The sequence below is a fragment of the Felis catus genome, chromosome E1 (genome assembly GCF_018350175.1).
Source record: "Felis catus isolate Fca126 chromosome E1, F.catus_Fca126_mat1.0, whole genome shotgun sequence".
In the NCBI taxonomy this organism is placed as follows: Eukaryota; Metazoa; Chordata; class Mammalia; order Carnivora; family Felidae; genus Felis; species Felis catus.
In genome coordinates, this window is record NC_058381.1 from 50304176 (window position 1) to 50319174 (window position 14999).

Sequence of the window (14999 nt, forward strand, 5' to 3'; positions counted from 1 at the left end):
TTTTAATGTTTATTTTTGAGAGAGAGAGAGAGAGAGAGAGAGGGCAGGAATGGGGAGGGGCAGAGAGAGAGAGGGAGACACAGAATCCGAAGCAGGCTCCAGGCTCTGAGCTGTCAGCACAGAGCCCGACGCGGGGCTCGAACCCACCAACTGTGAGGTCATGACGTGAACTGAAGTCAGACGCATAACCGACTGAGCCACGCAGGCACCCTGATTTCCAGTTTAATTCTACTGTGGTCAGAAAATTTACTGTGTATGTCAAATTTGTTAGGACTTGTTTTATGACCCAGGATATGATTTATCTTGGTGAATATTCCTTATGCACTTGAAGAGAGGTGCGTTCTACTGTTGAGTGGGGTATTACATAAATATCTATGAGATCTAGTAGGTCGATGGTGTTTTTCAGTTTTTCTATATTTTTGTTGGTTTTCTGTTTACTAGGTCTGTTGATTACTGAGAGAGGAGTATTGAAGATTTTAACAACAATCATGGACTCTTCCGTTTTTCCTTTGAGGTCTAACTAGTCTTGTTTCATGCACTTTGAAGCTGTCGTTTGGTGCCTACATAGTGAGGACTGGTATGTCTTCCTTGCAGATTGGCTTTTTATCATTATGTAATAACGCCCACCTTCATTCCTGGTGACTTTCCGTGTTCTCAAGTCTACCTTGCCTGCTTTTAATAGGACCATTCCCGCTTCCTTTTGATTAGTGTTTCCATGGTATATTTTTTAATTTTCAATTATCTATATCATTATATTTGAAGTGACCTTCTTTTAGACAGCTCAAGTGAGGTCCCTTTTGTTCATTTGTTTGTTTAATTCCAACCTGATAATATATGTCTTTTAATGGGTGTCTTTAGAGCAGTTACATTTCATCTAACTACTACTATTTCAGGATTCAGGTCTCCCATTTTATTATTTGTTTTCTCTGACTTTCATCCTTCTGTTTCCCATTTCCTGCCTTCTTTTGTCGTCTCTGAACATTTTTAGTTTTCCAATTTACCCACTGCGATGGCAAACTACATGTATTTGTATACTTATTTCAGTGATTGCCCTAGGGGTTATAAAAGACACATTTAACTTTACACAGTCTACTTAGAAGAAGCAATATTTTACCACTTTAAGTAGAATATAGAAGTCTTACCATCACATAGGGGCAAAACAGGTACGCAGCCAACAGGGTGTTGCTTAATAGCTAAAACCGGGAGTCAAGAATGGAGAGTAAGAGGCTAAGGGCAGTCACTATCACCCCAGTAAAAAGTTCTTATCACTTGTGTAGTTCCCGGCTCTGAGCTAATCTTAAGAGAAGCAGTCAGAAGAATCCCCAAACATCTTGACAAGTATATACTCTGATGATTTCCCCTGGGCCTTACTCAAAGGGACCTACAGCCATTTACTTGGATGACTGTGCACTGGAGAAAGAAAAATCCTCAGACATTTCAAGAGCTATTGGGCATAGGACCTAAATGGACATTGATACCTAGAAAACCAAAATGTCACTATGGCCCCATTGTTAGAATGGGTGCATGAAATTAAGGTAATCCGTGGAGTTGTGGTTAAAACCCAGCTTCATGGGGTCCCACTGAGTCTATGAACACAAACACACCCAGTGGCCAGTTCTCTAACACCAGGCATAGCATCAGAACTAATATACTTGGTATTTGGAATAATCCCCATGTTGGGTCCGTGGCCTATGGGTAAGAAGTCTCATAAGGGGGTAGAGAAAGTGGATACTTCTGACAATTCCTTCAACCCCACTCCCACCCATGACACTGAATCAAGAACAATACTGTATCTTGAGGAGGGGGAAAGTAGAGACCATTAATGACATAAAGGATACAAAGAGGGCTTCTGGGTGGCTCAGTCGTTAAGCACCTGCTCAGGTCATGATCTCACGGTTTGTGAGTTCAAGTTCCACGAGACTTGCTTCCAGTGAGTCCTGCTTCTCTCTCTCTCTCTCTCTCTCTCTCTCTGTCCCTCTCTCTCTTCCTCTCTCTCTTTCTCTTTCTCTCACTTGTCCCCCCCCACCAAAAAAAAAAAGAATACAAAGAGAGTGTATCTATCTTCATTTAATTTGCCAGTCTCATCCCTCCAGAAACCAGATGGGTCCTGAACAACAACCAGATTGTTGTAAACTCAAACAGGTAGTGACAGCTGCTCTGTCAGACATGGTATCTGTTTCTAGAACAGGTCCATGACATTCAGCTGGTGACTAACCAGATGCCTTGTTTTCTATTCTGATTAGAAAAGAGTTCACACTCAGGTGAATTACACAATAATATTCCTTTATAGTTTTGCCTCAGGGCTATGTTAACTCTCTCGCTTCTGTTATAGTCGTAAGAGACCTAGAGTGTCTCACAGAACATCATATTGACACATCGATAACTGATCTATCAGGCCGAGAGATGACGTGGGTAAGACACAAATGCTCCAGAGAGTAGGGGACAAATCCCGTGGAGGATAAGGAACCCATCACCCATGACCCATCACTTGAAGGCTTGATGGCTCCAGTGATCAGGGGCGCTCTACATATCTCCTCCAAAGTAAAAGACAATTTGACATATCTTGTATCCCCTACCGATAGAAGACCAGCACCTAGTATGTCTCTTTGGATTCTGGAGGCAACACATTCAACACCTAGTAATACTTCTCTGGCCCATACACTGCCTGACAGGGAAGGACGCCATCTTTGAGTGAGGGCTGGGGTGGGAATGGACTTTCCAGCAGGCGCACAGTGTCCTGCAAATTGTTGCCATTCTGTCACGTGATCTACAGGCCCTATGGTAGGAGAGGGGTCAAGGGCGGGAGAATTCTGTTAAAATGAGAAAGTTCCATTGTGTGGGCTTCCGGTCCTCGGGGAATACATCAGAGACTTACCAGTCTGTGACCTCTTTACCAATGAAGATTTTAGGAGTCAATGGAAATCATTTTGCTCAGTCAACTTCACACATTGTATGAACGTGCATTCTGCTTCTGTAGATAATTTGCATAAAGAGCTTTATGGGTTTATAAAAGCTCCCACCTGCAGCTTCCCATTTGACTCCCATACAACCTAGCGTGTAAACAGGACTAAGAGGCCCCTAGGCTCAGTAAGGTTACGGGATTTCCTCTCAACCACGCATCTCCGGAGAAGCCAATGCAGTCTCAGATGACCTGAGATTCCAAATTCCAACCTCTTTCCCAAATGACACAAAGGCATATTAAGATACTTAATCTTCTGCATTAGCAAAGAGATCACTGAGGGTTGTACTCAACACGGATCCCCGTTCATTTTATTTTTGCTTTTATCATAAACCAGAAGGGTGTCCAGGAAATAACCAGAATTGGTGTTTAGTTTTTATATCTGGCACAGAGTGTAACAATCAGGCCAAGATCCGACGTTGGCCTAAATGAGAGCCGCAATACTTTTACAGTCCAGTCCCTGTGCATTTCCCAGTTTAACATGTTATCAAAGATAACTATCCGTTATCTGTCTGTCTGTTAGCTCTCTTTCTCTCTCTCCCCACCCATCCATGTCTATCCATCTTGGCTATGCCCCGGAAATCTTCTCAATGTCATCACTGACTTTACTTCTGGACTTGTCCTTCTTCTGCCATGAAGACTCATTCCAGCATTTCCACGTAAAATTCTAGCATGAGTTCCACGATAGTTTATACCAAATAATTGGTATGACTGTTAAACGTTAAGGCACAATATTAAAGCTACGAAAACAACTCTCCTAGAAAATGGCAGAGACTTAAACAAAACCATAGGGTACATGGGCTTTATGGGTTTTCCTACGGGAGCTTCCCCTTCACCAAGCAACCAACTTCCTCGTCAAAATTAGCCAAGTCCTGCTATGTGGAGAGCTCTGTCCCTGCTGTCCTCTTCCAGGTTGAATTTCTAACTCCAAAAGGGTAGAATTATTGTACGTCTTGGTACATTCTTATATCCAGATGGTCTGAAAAATCGACCAAGTACAAGTAACCAAGTCAAGGAACAAGATAAAGTAATAAACACTCACGGACTGAGTTTGTCCCAGGGTTGAAATGTAGAATGTGTTTGCTTACGTTTGAGAAAATAATAAGTGCTTACCCACTGCACATCAAGGGAAGGAAATACTGCTTAGGGAGCTCCTTCCCTGTACATGACCCAGTGTTTTTAACACATTCAGCACAGCAGCAGGAAACAGTAGGAAGCAGGAGGAAGGGACATTTGGAAAAGTTTACATCAGAAGATCATACAGCTGGATATCTGTGGTTTTCTAGGGAACAGATACCCTTCTCTGTCTCTTTCAAGAAACCACTGCCCTAAGCTGAGTTGAACGCCCTTGTTGTTGACCAAAATATTGGCTCGGTAGGGCAGTGAGAACCCAAAGTGGAGCCCAACAGACCAAAAATACACCACCAACAGTGGTGGGCCAGTCCTAGCCACAGTGCCAGTCGGAGAGTGACCAATGACCACGTCACTGAGAAAGTCGAGGTGCTCAGCTTAATTAAAGAATGAAGACAAGATGTGTCACTGTGACCCCAGCTGCTGTCAACAGGAGTCATCAGAGTCTCCCAGGACCAGGAAACCTGAACATTGTCCTTGGAATAGGTGACAAGCAAGGATTCCACCGAACAACGAGAAGGAAAACAGCACAAGGAGGAAGTCGTGAACGGCAAAGCTCGTGAGCTCGAGGAGCAAGAAACACGAAAAAGCAGAAGACTGAGCTGGAGGAATGATGCAGGATGTCCAGATGTAAAGTGCGACCAACCAAAGGAGAATGTGTTATTCACGCTTAGATGAATGGCCTGTTTCTTAATCCATAGTGTAAACCAATAAAATAATACCGGGAACAAAGGGATGTATCTTATATTTTGTCCTTAATGTGTGTGTGTCTATGCTCTAAAAAAGATAATCTCCTCTGACAAAAATACATACAGGTATGTAATTGGGTTTTGTCTTATCTTGGACCAAAAAAATACACAAAACAATGAAAAATCAAATTCAAAAACAAAAAGCACAAAGCAAGAGACAAAGCCATCCCAACGACAACATACACATGGATGAACAGAATACGTCACCTCCTTGACTCACGCTCTTGAATTTCAATTTAAGGTTTTTTTTTTTTTTTTTTTTAAATGTTTATCTGTTTTTGAGAGAGGGAGAGAGACGGAGACAGAGAGACAGGGTGTGAGAGGGGGAGGGGCAGAGACAGAGGGAGACACAGAATCTGAAGCAGGCTCCAGGCTCTGAGCTGTCAACACAGCCCTGACGCGGGGCTCGAACTCATGAACCGCGAGACCATGACCTGAGCCGAAGTTGGACACCCAACCAACTGAGCCACCCAGGCACCCCTCAATTTGAGGTTTTAACATTTGCCATATGATGGCCAAATCCAATAGATCATATACATGGATTATTTTAATGCTTGAAATTCTCTGCTTCCCAAAGTCTAATTTCAACATTCCATTACTTGTTTTTTTTTTTTTTTTAATGTTTATTTATGTTTGAGAGAGAGGGAGAGAAAGAGAGAGAGGATGGGTGGGGCAGGGGCAGAGAGAGAAGGAGACAGATAATCTAAAGCGGGCTCTGAGCTCCTTTGGCTGTCAGTTCCTTCTGGATCTGCTTTCGCTGCACAAGGTCACCTTCTTCCTCGGGGCCACTTGCATCCAGTGGCGACTGAGTGAGGCTAGGATACAAAGCCCAACTGTCCCAACCTGATATGGACAACCCTGGATGGCAGAACTCTAGAGCTCTCCACCAGGTTGCCTGAGGCTTTCTCGCTCTTACATCACCACTCCCACCCTCTTTCTTCTAAGAGATATTCGTCTCTTATTATCTTGCCCTCAAAATTCCAATGTTGTGCACCAGAGAGTCTAACATTTAAGAGCAGAAACGGTCCCAGAAAAGAAATGCACTGGTGGAAACGAAGGCACTAGCAAGTACATATCTATGAGGCATTTGAGACTATGGTGTCTCAGCAAGTAAATACGAGAATGACGATATCGGATGGCTATTGCTAAACTCCGTTAACGCACCAGAGCTGGGGCCCAGCAATACACAACTGGAAACCAGGCCTGGAAGCCCCAAGGACGCTTCAATTACACACAAGAGCCCATGCCTGTAATAAAGGTCTCCCTGTTCTCACACATGCAGATAAGTTTCTTCACGTGTAAAGTTAGCCAATGATGGTATGACGTCTACGGACAATTTCAGGTCTGTATACAATGACTATATTCTAGCACTGGCTAAAATGCACTCTTAACCGTTAGGTGAGGAGTTTGTATTTAATCGGGCTACCAAAGGGGGCGCCTGGGTGGCTCTGTCGGTAAAGTGTCCAACTTCGGCTCAGGTCATGACCCCGTGGCGGGCTCTGTGTTGACAGCTCGGAGCCTGGAGCCTGCTTCTGATTCTGGGTCCCTCTCTCGCTCTGCCCCTCCCCTGCTCGGGCTGTCTCTCTCTCTCTCAAGAATAAATAAAACGTTTTTAAAAAATTAAAAAAAAAATCAGGCTACTAAAATCAGGTGCATTATCTCACAGTAAACACCTGATAACTTTTCAATAATTCTTTTTCTGGCTAAACTATTGAAAGGAGAGCCTTCTGCAGCTGTTCATGGAGTAGCTCCATCTGACCACATGACTCCGTGGTCATTCTTTGCTACAATTAAATTTTCAGAGATCACACAAATAGCATATGCCACTATTTGTTTGTTTTGATTCCTTCCTTTCTCATGCGTGAATGATTTACAGGTGATCGAGCCATTCAGTTCTGAGTCCTGTGCCCTTTTGCAAATACTCATGGGCTCACGAACTTCAAGCAGAAGTTTGCTGGACCCATCCGATTTTAGACAGGAAGCAGGAGACTGGCGGAGAACTGTTTCTACTACAACTCTGCAAAAAAGGCAGGTTAATTTCTTATCCGAAACCATGCAACCATTGCAAAACAAAAATGAAAAGTACATAATGTCAGCCCTAGAATAGCCACTAAAAATAAATAGATAAATATAACTAATACGACAACTGTGTAGAGAAAGTGGAATACTAACGGTATAAAATCAGTAAAAAAAAAAAAAAAGTAGTAACAAATGGACATAGTGACTGATGTGGAAAACAAAGACAGAAGGAAATGGTAGAAAATCAAATTTCCTGGGGCGCCTGGGTGGCTCAGTCAGTTAAGCATCTGACTTTGGCTCAGGTCACGATCTTGTGGCTCAGGGGTTCGAGCCCTGTGCTGTGGGCTCTGTGCTGACAGGTCAGGGCCCGGAGCCTTCTTTGGATTCTGTGTGTCCCCCTCTCTTTGCCCCTCCCCTGCTCATGCTCTGTCTCTCTCATTCTCTCTCAAAAATAAATAAACATTAAAAACTTCAAAAATAAAAACAAAAGAAAATTAAATTTCCTTATAACCTGCAGCCCATTGACAGATACTTGGGGCAGGCTGAGTATAACTTTTCTCTAGGAACTCCCTACTGTCTTAATACTAATGCTTTGCTGGAGGGAAAAACAACCTTGGCTTGACAACAGCTGGGCCTCCAGGATCCTGGGAGTCTTCTTTAGCACGTGAAAATCTTTTTGGAAACTTCCCCTTACCTTTATCTACCCCAACTCCCAAGTATATAATCAGTAACTTCTCACAATTCCCCGGGCAGCTCTTTCTGGCCACGGGTCCTGTCCCCGTGCTTTACTAAAGCCATCTTTTTGTACCCAAGACGTCTCAAGAATTCTTTCTTGGCCTTCGGCTCCAAATTCCCATCATCACCCCAAAACCACATCAGTGAGTAGATAGGAAATACAAAATCATGGTAGCTTGAATTCAACCAATGTCAATAATGACACCAAATACAAATTATGAAAACATTCCGATTATAAGAGAGCTTTCCGGACTTAATTTGAAAAGTCTGCCATAAATACATGCGATCCGCAAAGAACGAAAACACACTTTAAAGACCCAAAGATGAAAACTCAAACACTGGGAAAGAAACACCTTGGGAAGACTCATCACAGAAAACTGGTGTGGCTCTACTAACTTCAAGAGAAGAATTATTGCTGATGAGGGAGGGGTCTTTCCTAATCATGTAGAGGTCAATTCATTAAAAGACATGAAAACTAAGTGTATATAGACCTAAGAGCAGAGCTTGAAAACTCATGAATGAAAAAAAGAAACAGGACTACTAGCAGCCATATTTATTTAATAAAAAAATGAGTGGAAAGAGAAAAAAAGAAGAAAAGAAAAAAAAACAGAACAGAAAAGGCCAACAAACAAGCCCACAGTTAAAGCTGCAGATTTCTCAGGGTGCCTGGGTGGCGCAGTCGGTTAAGGGTCCGACTTCAGCCAGGTCACGATCTCTCGGTCCGTGAGTTCGAGCCCCGCGTCAGGCTCTGGGCTGATGGTTCAGAGCCTGGAGCCTGTTTCTGATTCTGTGTTTCCCTCTCTCTCTGCCCCTCCCCCGTTCATGCTCTGTCTCTCTCTGTCCCAAAAAAAATAAATAAATGTTGAAAAAAAAAATAAAAAAAAATAAATAAAGCTGCAGATTTCAACAGCTGTAGCTCAGTAGCTGATAAAATCATTAGATAAAAAATAACTATAAAGGAAATTTGAATACAACCAAGCTTCTTAAACTAACTGACTCCTATTGAACACTCCAGGCAAAAAAAAAAAAAAAAAAAAGAACAGATTTTAAAAAAAGATTTTTTTTTTTTATCGTTTTATTCATTTTTAAGAGTTAGAGACTGAGAGTGAGCAGAGGTGGGGCAGAGAAAGAGGGAGACACAGAATCCAAAGCAGGTTCCAGGCTCTGAGCTATCAGCACAGAGCCTGATGTGGGGTTCAAACCCACGAACTATGAGATCATGACCTAAGCCGAAGTCGGATGCTTAACTGACTGAGCCACCCAGGTGCCCCCAGAACACTTAAAAAAAAAATAAATGCACATCGACTATTCATCATAGCAGATATATGTTAAACACAAAACAAATCTCAATAAGCTTAATAAATTAAAAATATCTTACAAGTGCACTTTGACCAAAAGGGAATTAAATTGAAAATAATAATAGCAATATACCTGGAAAATCCCCAAATAATTGGAAATTAAACAACATACTTATAATAATGCATTTTTCAAAGAATATATTAAAAAGAAAAATATTTTGAAGAGATAAAAATGAAATGCAATGTATCAAAATTTGTGAGAAGCAGCTAAAACAGTACTTAGAGGACAATTTATAGTTTTGGTGACTAGAATAAAATAGGAAAATAATAAAGAAATTCAATGAAACTAGAATTTGTAGTCTTTGCAAAGACTGGTAACATTGTTGAGCTCTAGCTAACCTAACCATTAATAAACACACAAACACGCAAATTGTCACTAGCAGGAATGAAAGATTGGCAAAAATACACCAGGTGATTAGTAATAAGAAATCCTATGTAGGTGGGCACCTGGGTGGCTCAGTCGGTTGAGTGTCTGACTTTGACCCAGGTCGTGATCCTGTGCTTTGTGGGCTCCAGTCCAGCATAGGGCTCTGTGCTGACAGCTCAGAGCCTGGATGGAGTCTGCTTCAGGTTCTATGTCTCCCTCTCTCTCTACCACTCCCCCACTCTATCTCCCCCAAATAAACATTAAAAAAATTATTAAGAAATCCTATGTAGGAATACTGATATCAAGCAAAATACAACTCAAGGAAAAAAACTGAACATGACAATTAATTTATAATAATTATGATTTTTAAAAAATATTTATTTTTGGGAGAGCGCCAACAGGTGAGGGGCAGAGAGAGAGAGGGACATAGGATCGGAAGTGGGCAATGGGCTGACAGGCTGACAGCAGTGAGCCCGATGTGGGGCTCGAACTCACGGAACAGTGGGATCATGACCTGAGTTTAAGTCGGACGCTTAACTGACTGAGCCACTCGGACGCCCCGTATAGTAATTGTGATATTTATTCACCAAAAACCCAGCAACTAATTTTATAAAATAAAAATTACAGAGATGCAAAGGAGACAGAAACAGGGCATCACAATAGTAGAATACTTTAACACACCACCTTGAGCACAAGACAGAGGAAATGGACAAAACATAGGAAGGATCCAGAAGATGGGAACACCATAATTAAAAAGATACTATATATAGGGGCGCCTGGGTGGCTGAGTCGCTTGAGACTGGACTTTGGCTCAGGTCATGATCTCCTGGTTCGTGAATTGGAGCCCCGCATCGGGCTTACTGTTGCCAGTACAGAGCCTGCTTTACTCCTCTGACCCCCTCTCTCAGCCCCTCCCCTACTCTCTCTCTCAAAAATAAATACACATTCTATATTGATATATAGATATCAATGCATAAAACTATAGTCATTCCTATACAAAGTTCTAATTGTTTTAAAAATCACAATGAACAAGTTACTTCATGTACTATGTACATCCGTACGTATGTATGGCTGGGCCCGTGTTTGTGTATTTTGCATGTGTGAAAATATTCCTGCAACCTTTCTGTAAATCTGAATTAATGTCAAAATGTATCCTACATCAATATAAGTAACTTTATGCCCTGATTACAGAGAATACAGCTTCACCTCTCATGCACAGGAACCAGTCACATACAGTGATCCTCCACTGGGTCACAAAAATCAGTCACCGAGTTCTACATCAAATAGAAATATTATATAAACAACGTTCTCAGAAAGTGATGTGATAAAACTAAGAAGTAGCAGCAGAACTTAAAAAGCATTCCACATGGAAACTGCCCAACCTTTTATTAAAAGGAATAAATAATTTTCTTGAGTGGAAAGGGAAATAAAAATTGAAGTTAAACATTTTATAAAATGAAATGATAACAAAACACTACGTATCAGAATCGGTGGCATATATTAGGTTTAAGAAGCAAAGGGACTTACTTATAAGGCTTGTGTCCCACACCTCCGGACGAGTAGATCTCTGCACCCAGGCCAGAATCTTAAATGTTTACCCAGAGTCCTTAACGGGGTTCGATCACGTAAACCCTCCCAGTGGTCTCAGCAGCACATTGCTCTCTCAAGGTTGTGACCTTCAAAATGGCTCCCGTGGTGGGCGTGGTGGATGGGGCCTACGTTCCAGGGACAGGGGAGGGGCGAGCAGCCTCTGACTGCTGCGGCCAACCCCGGGGTCTTCCTGATAGCCCCCTCCAACAAATATGCCTATCTGAAAAAAAAAAAAATAAAATACAAATTTAATGTCCAGCACAGAAAGTCAGGAAAAATAACAACAAAACAAACGAAAAAGAAAGCCAAATCAAAGAGCCAAAAAAACAAAAGTAAAAATTAGTAAGTGCACAACAGGAAGACAGATCTCACTAATTAACTGAAACTTTTAAATAAATAAATATTTAAAAATATGTTGGGGCTCCTGGGTGGCTCAGTTGGTTGAGTGTCTGACTTCGGCTCAGGTCATGATCTCCCGGTTCATGGGTTCTACCCCTGCTTGGGGCTCTGGGCTGACAGCTCAGAGCCTGGAGCCTGCCTCAGATTCTGTGTCTCCCTCTCTCTCTGCCCCTGCCCCGCTCACACTCTGTCTCTCTCTCTCAAAAATAAAAACATTAAAAAAATTTTTTTAAAGATGTAAACCACTAACTAACTTAATTATTTGGGGGGGCCTAAAAGAAAATATAGATTAAAATGAAATATTTTCTAAAATATAATAGTAATGCGGGCACATGTGTACATGTATGTGTTTACACAAATGTAATGCAATTCTAAATAAGAAATGGTACCAAAAAAAAAAAAAAAATCAAAGTGTTACTAAAAAAGATATCAAAATGAAAAATTAGAAAACATTATTTCTTTAAAAAATTTTTTTAATGTTTATTTATTTTTGAGAGACAGAGACAGAGCACAAGTGGGGGAGGGGCAGAGAGAGAGAGGGAGACACAGAATCTGAGGCAGGCTCCAGGCTCTGAACTCTCAGCAAAGAGCCTGATGCGGGGCTCAAACCCACAAACCACGAGATCATGACCTGAGCTGAAGTTGAATGTTTGACTGAGCCACCCAGGTGCCCCAACGTTATTTCTTAATGATAATGAAAATACAACATATCAGACTTGTGACTATATCCACTTGTGACTATATCCTAAGTAATGATTAGGGGGCAATTTGTAGCTCTAAATGGATATATTAGAAAAGAAAAGTTTGAAAATCAGTGATTGAAGCTTCAGTCTTAAGAAGCCAGAAATACAACAGTAAGTTCAACCCGACAGAGAAGTTTAGTTGCCCCAAAGAGAAAGACCGACAAAGTCAGCATTTGATTCTTGAAAAATAATAATAAAATTTTATAATCTACTAGGTCGACTAAGAAAATAAGAGACAAATTACTTATCAGGAATGAAAAGGAAAGTTTCTTTATCAATCCTGCTAATATAGAAAAGGAACAAGGGGGCGCCCAATGGCTCAGTTGGTTAAGCATCTGACTCTCGATTTTGGCTCAGGTCATGACCTCACGGTTCGTGAGTTCGAGCCCCGAATGGGGCTCTGTACTGACAGTGTCCAGTCAGCTCGAGAGTCTCTCTCTCCCTCTCTCTGCCCCTCACCCACTTGCACTGTCTGTCTCTCTCTCAAAACAAATAAACAAACTCCATTAAAAAAAAAAAAAGGAACAGGGGTATTATAAACTACCATGTCTTAATAAATTTGAAAATTTGGATTAAATGAGAAATCCTTTAAAACACACACACACGCACACTTACCCAAAGTAACGCAAGAAGATATTTTCAAAATTGAATCATTCTTTCACAATGTAAGGAGTTGAATGTATCACCACCAACCTTTCCCTGGAGGAGAAGAGGGACACGTCCAGGTCTCGATGGAAAATTTTTCTAAGAAGTTAACTACTGACACTTGGCCAAGAGAACACTAGAAGGGCCAGCTAGTAATTTACAACGTGCCGCTTAAAGTGTGAAACGCCTCTGCCAGTACCTGGGGCCACCTTGTCTTCATTGTATAGCGATGTTGGGTTGATAGTTTACTTCTAATTTAACCAGTTACACAGCCTGGTTTGGATAAATCTACAGCAGGGGGGTACACATGTGGCTATATACTTTTACCTGGGCTTTCCTGGAACGAGTATTCCTTGCAGTATTATCTTGGTGGCTGATAATTCAAATACAAACAGTTACCTGTGTGATTGAAAAAGGACGATGGGGATCTACTTCTGGAATTTTCTCAGGCCCCCGATACCTTCCCTGCCCCTCCTTTATTTTCTCCTGCTGTACCTTACAGAAATACACACCCCAAAGGGTCTTGTGAGTCCTTTCAATTATCTGCCTCTATACAATTTATGGAATTAGCACCGTCGTAGAAGATTTTTTAAAGTCTCCCTGGCTCCACGGTTTTAATAATGGCCGTGGCTCTGTTTGGGGGAGAGACAAATACAGAAGTTTGCAGAAGAAAGCCCTGTTGAAGAACTACTGTTGCCAGGTGGGTTTTGTAACCATCCCTGGGGGTTGTCGCTAAAGCACCGTAGCCATGGACAAAAGGAAAAGTTTATCTGGGGTTTTGGTGTTGGTATATCTCTATGAATTACAAGTACATTACACAAGAAATTCTGGCTGAGGTCAGCCAAGAAAATGGTACCCTGGCTGCTTTGGGTTCATTCACCAAAAATGAAAGTAAGAAATAGTGTGGGCCGCCAGAATTGCTGAGTTACGGCTGGCGATTCAGTCTGTAAGAAAGGGACATAACATCGTAAGGAGTTTGGGGGAAATCTGTTTTGATGGCTTGGGTCCCTGTCCCATCAATGATCACCAAAAAGATTATATAGGTAGCAGGCGGTTGGAGGAGAATCAAGACTACCCAAACATGGGGAGATGTGGTCAAAGAGTTAGGGTGTTTTGTGAATGATCTTAAGGAACTCCCTCTTTTTATTTATTTGTTTATTTATTTACATTTATTTATTTAGAGAAAGAGAGCATGAACACTGAAGAGGCAGAGACAGAGGGAGGGAGAGAGAATCCCAAGCAGGCTCCGTGCCATCAGCACAGAGCCCGATGCAGAGCTCAGTCCCCCGAAGTGTGAGATCATGACCTGAGCTGAAACCGAGAGTCAGATGCTTAACCAACTGAGCCACCCAGGGGCCCCAAGGAACTCCTTGGACCCTCTACTGAAGCGGATTTTACACACGAATGTCAAAGATACACCCAAGTGGAAGGGAAGGTTAGGGTCTCAACCAGACCCTCAGGTCGCAGCAGCTTTTGCAGAGATTTGTATAAAGGGACAGACTCCCCATCCCCAGCTTATTAGCCAGGGTAAATGTGGGGTTGTATAACGCATAACGAAAAAAGAATTGTACAACGCCAGTCATACATAGGAAGTGGAAGACTCCTTCGGCCGTCGACCGTGTAGAAGCTTAATTAAAAATGACTTGACAGTGGAAGAAATGAATAGAGTAATTGCTAACATTTTAGCAGAAAACTAAAGAGAGTAGATGATCCAGATGTTCCACCAACCTGTAGAGCTGCAACTGAACCGGTGAAGGTTCCTCTTTATGCTGCCATCAGGGACTTTTTAAATATTTGAGAGCACTCAAAAGAGGAATCTACAGTTCCTGCAAAGCCAGAGTCACCTGATATGGTGGGAGACAAAGGAGAAAATTATGATCCGGACCGATGGGAGGGCCAGGGTCTCTTGGCCCAACTCCTGAAGACAGCTTGGCCTCATGAGCAGTGAGGTACAGACGATCTTGCTGGAAACTTTTTCCCAGACTTCCCTGATGTCACATTTCTTGCACACATCTTGGTGGATCTTCAGGCAAAGAAGCATATTCCATGTGATTGAGAAAGAAGCCTAGGGCACTATTTCCAGAGCCCAATGCTTGCCTATGCTTTTCTCTGATCTAGCATATCCTTTACCTTTAAAAGCTTATGTGAGGAGTCTGAGCGTCCCTTCCGACATCTGACCTGGTGTGATCCACCCAAGTTTCCAACGTGTTTTAGGAGGCCAGCACTATTTGCATACCAAAGTCGGACAAGGGCATGTCAAGGAATGAAAATGATAGAGCAACATGCCTTGTAAGCATGGATGCA

At 42.1% G+C, this 14999-nt stretch overlaps 1 protein-coding gene across 5 annotated transcripts in view; it reads right to left on the minus strand.

Moving 5' to 3' along the window:
- Positions 1-14999, minus strand: part of ABCA8 (ATP binding cassette subfamily A member 8) — a 95664-nt gene that overhangs the window by 74062 nt on the left and 6603 nt on the right. For 3 of the 5 annotated variants that reach the window (XM_045044130.1, XM_045044134.1, XM_019818155.3), the window contains exons 3-4: positions 14424-14539; positions 10846-11128 (exon numbers count right to left, since the gene is read on the minus strand). The gene's annotated coding sequence lies outside the window, so the exon portion shown is untranslated. Of the gene's footprint in view, positions 1-10845; positions 11129-12665; positions 12684-14423; positions 14540-14999 lie in introns of those variants that run through there. The other 2 variants (XM_045044131.1, XM_045044132.1) reach the window with 2 other exon arrangements.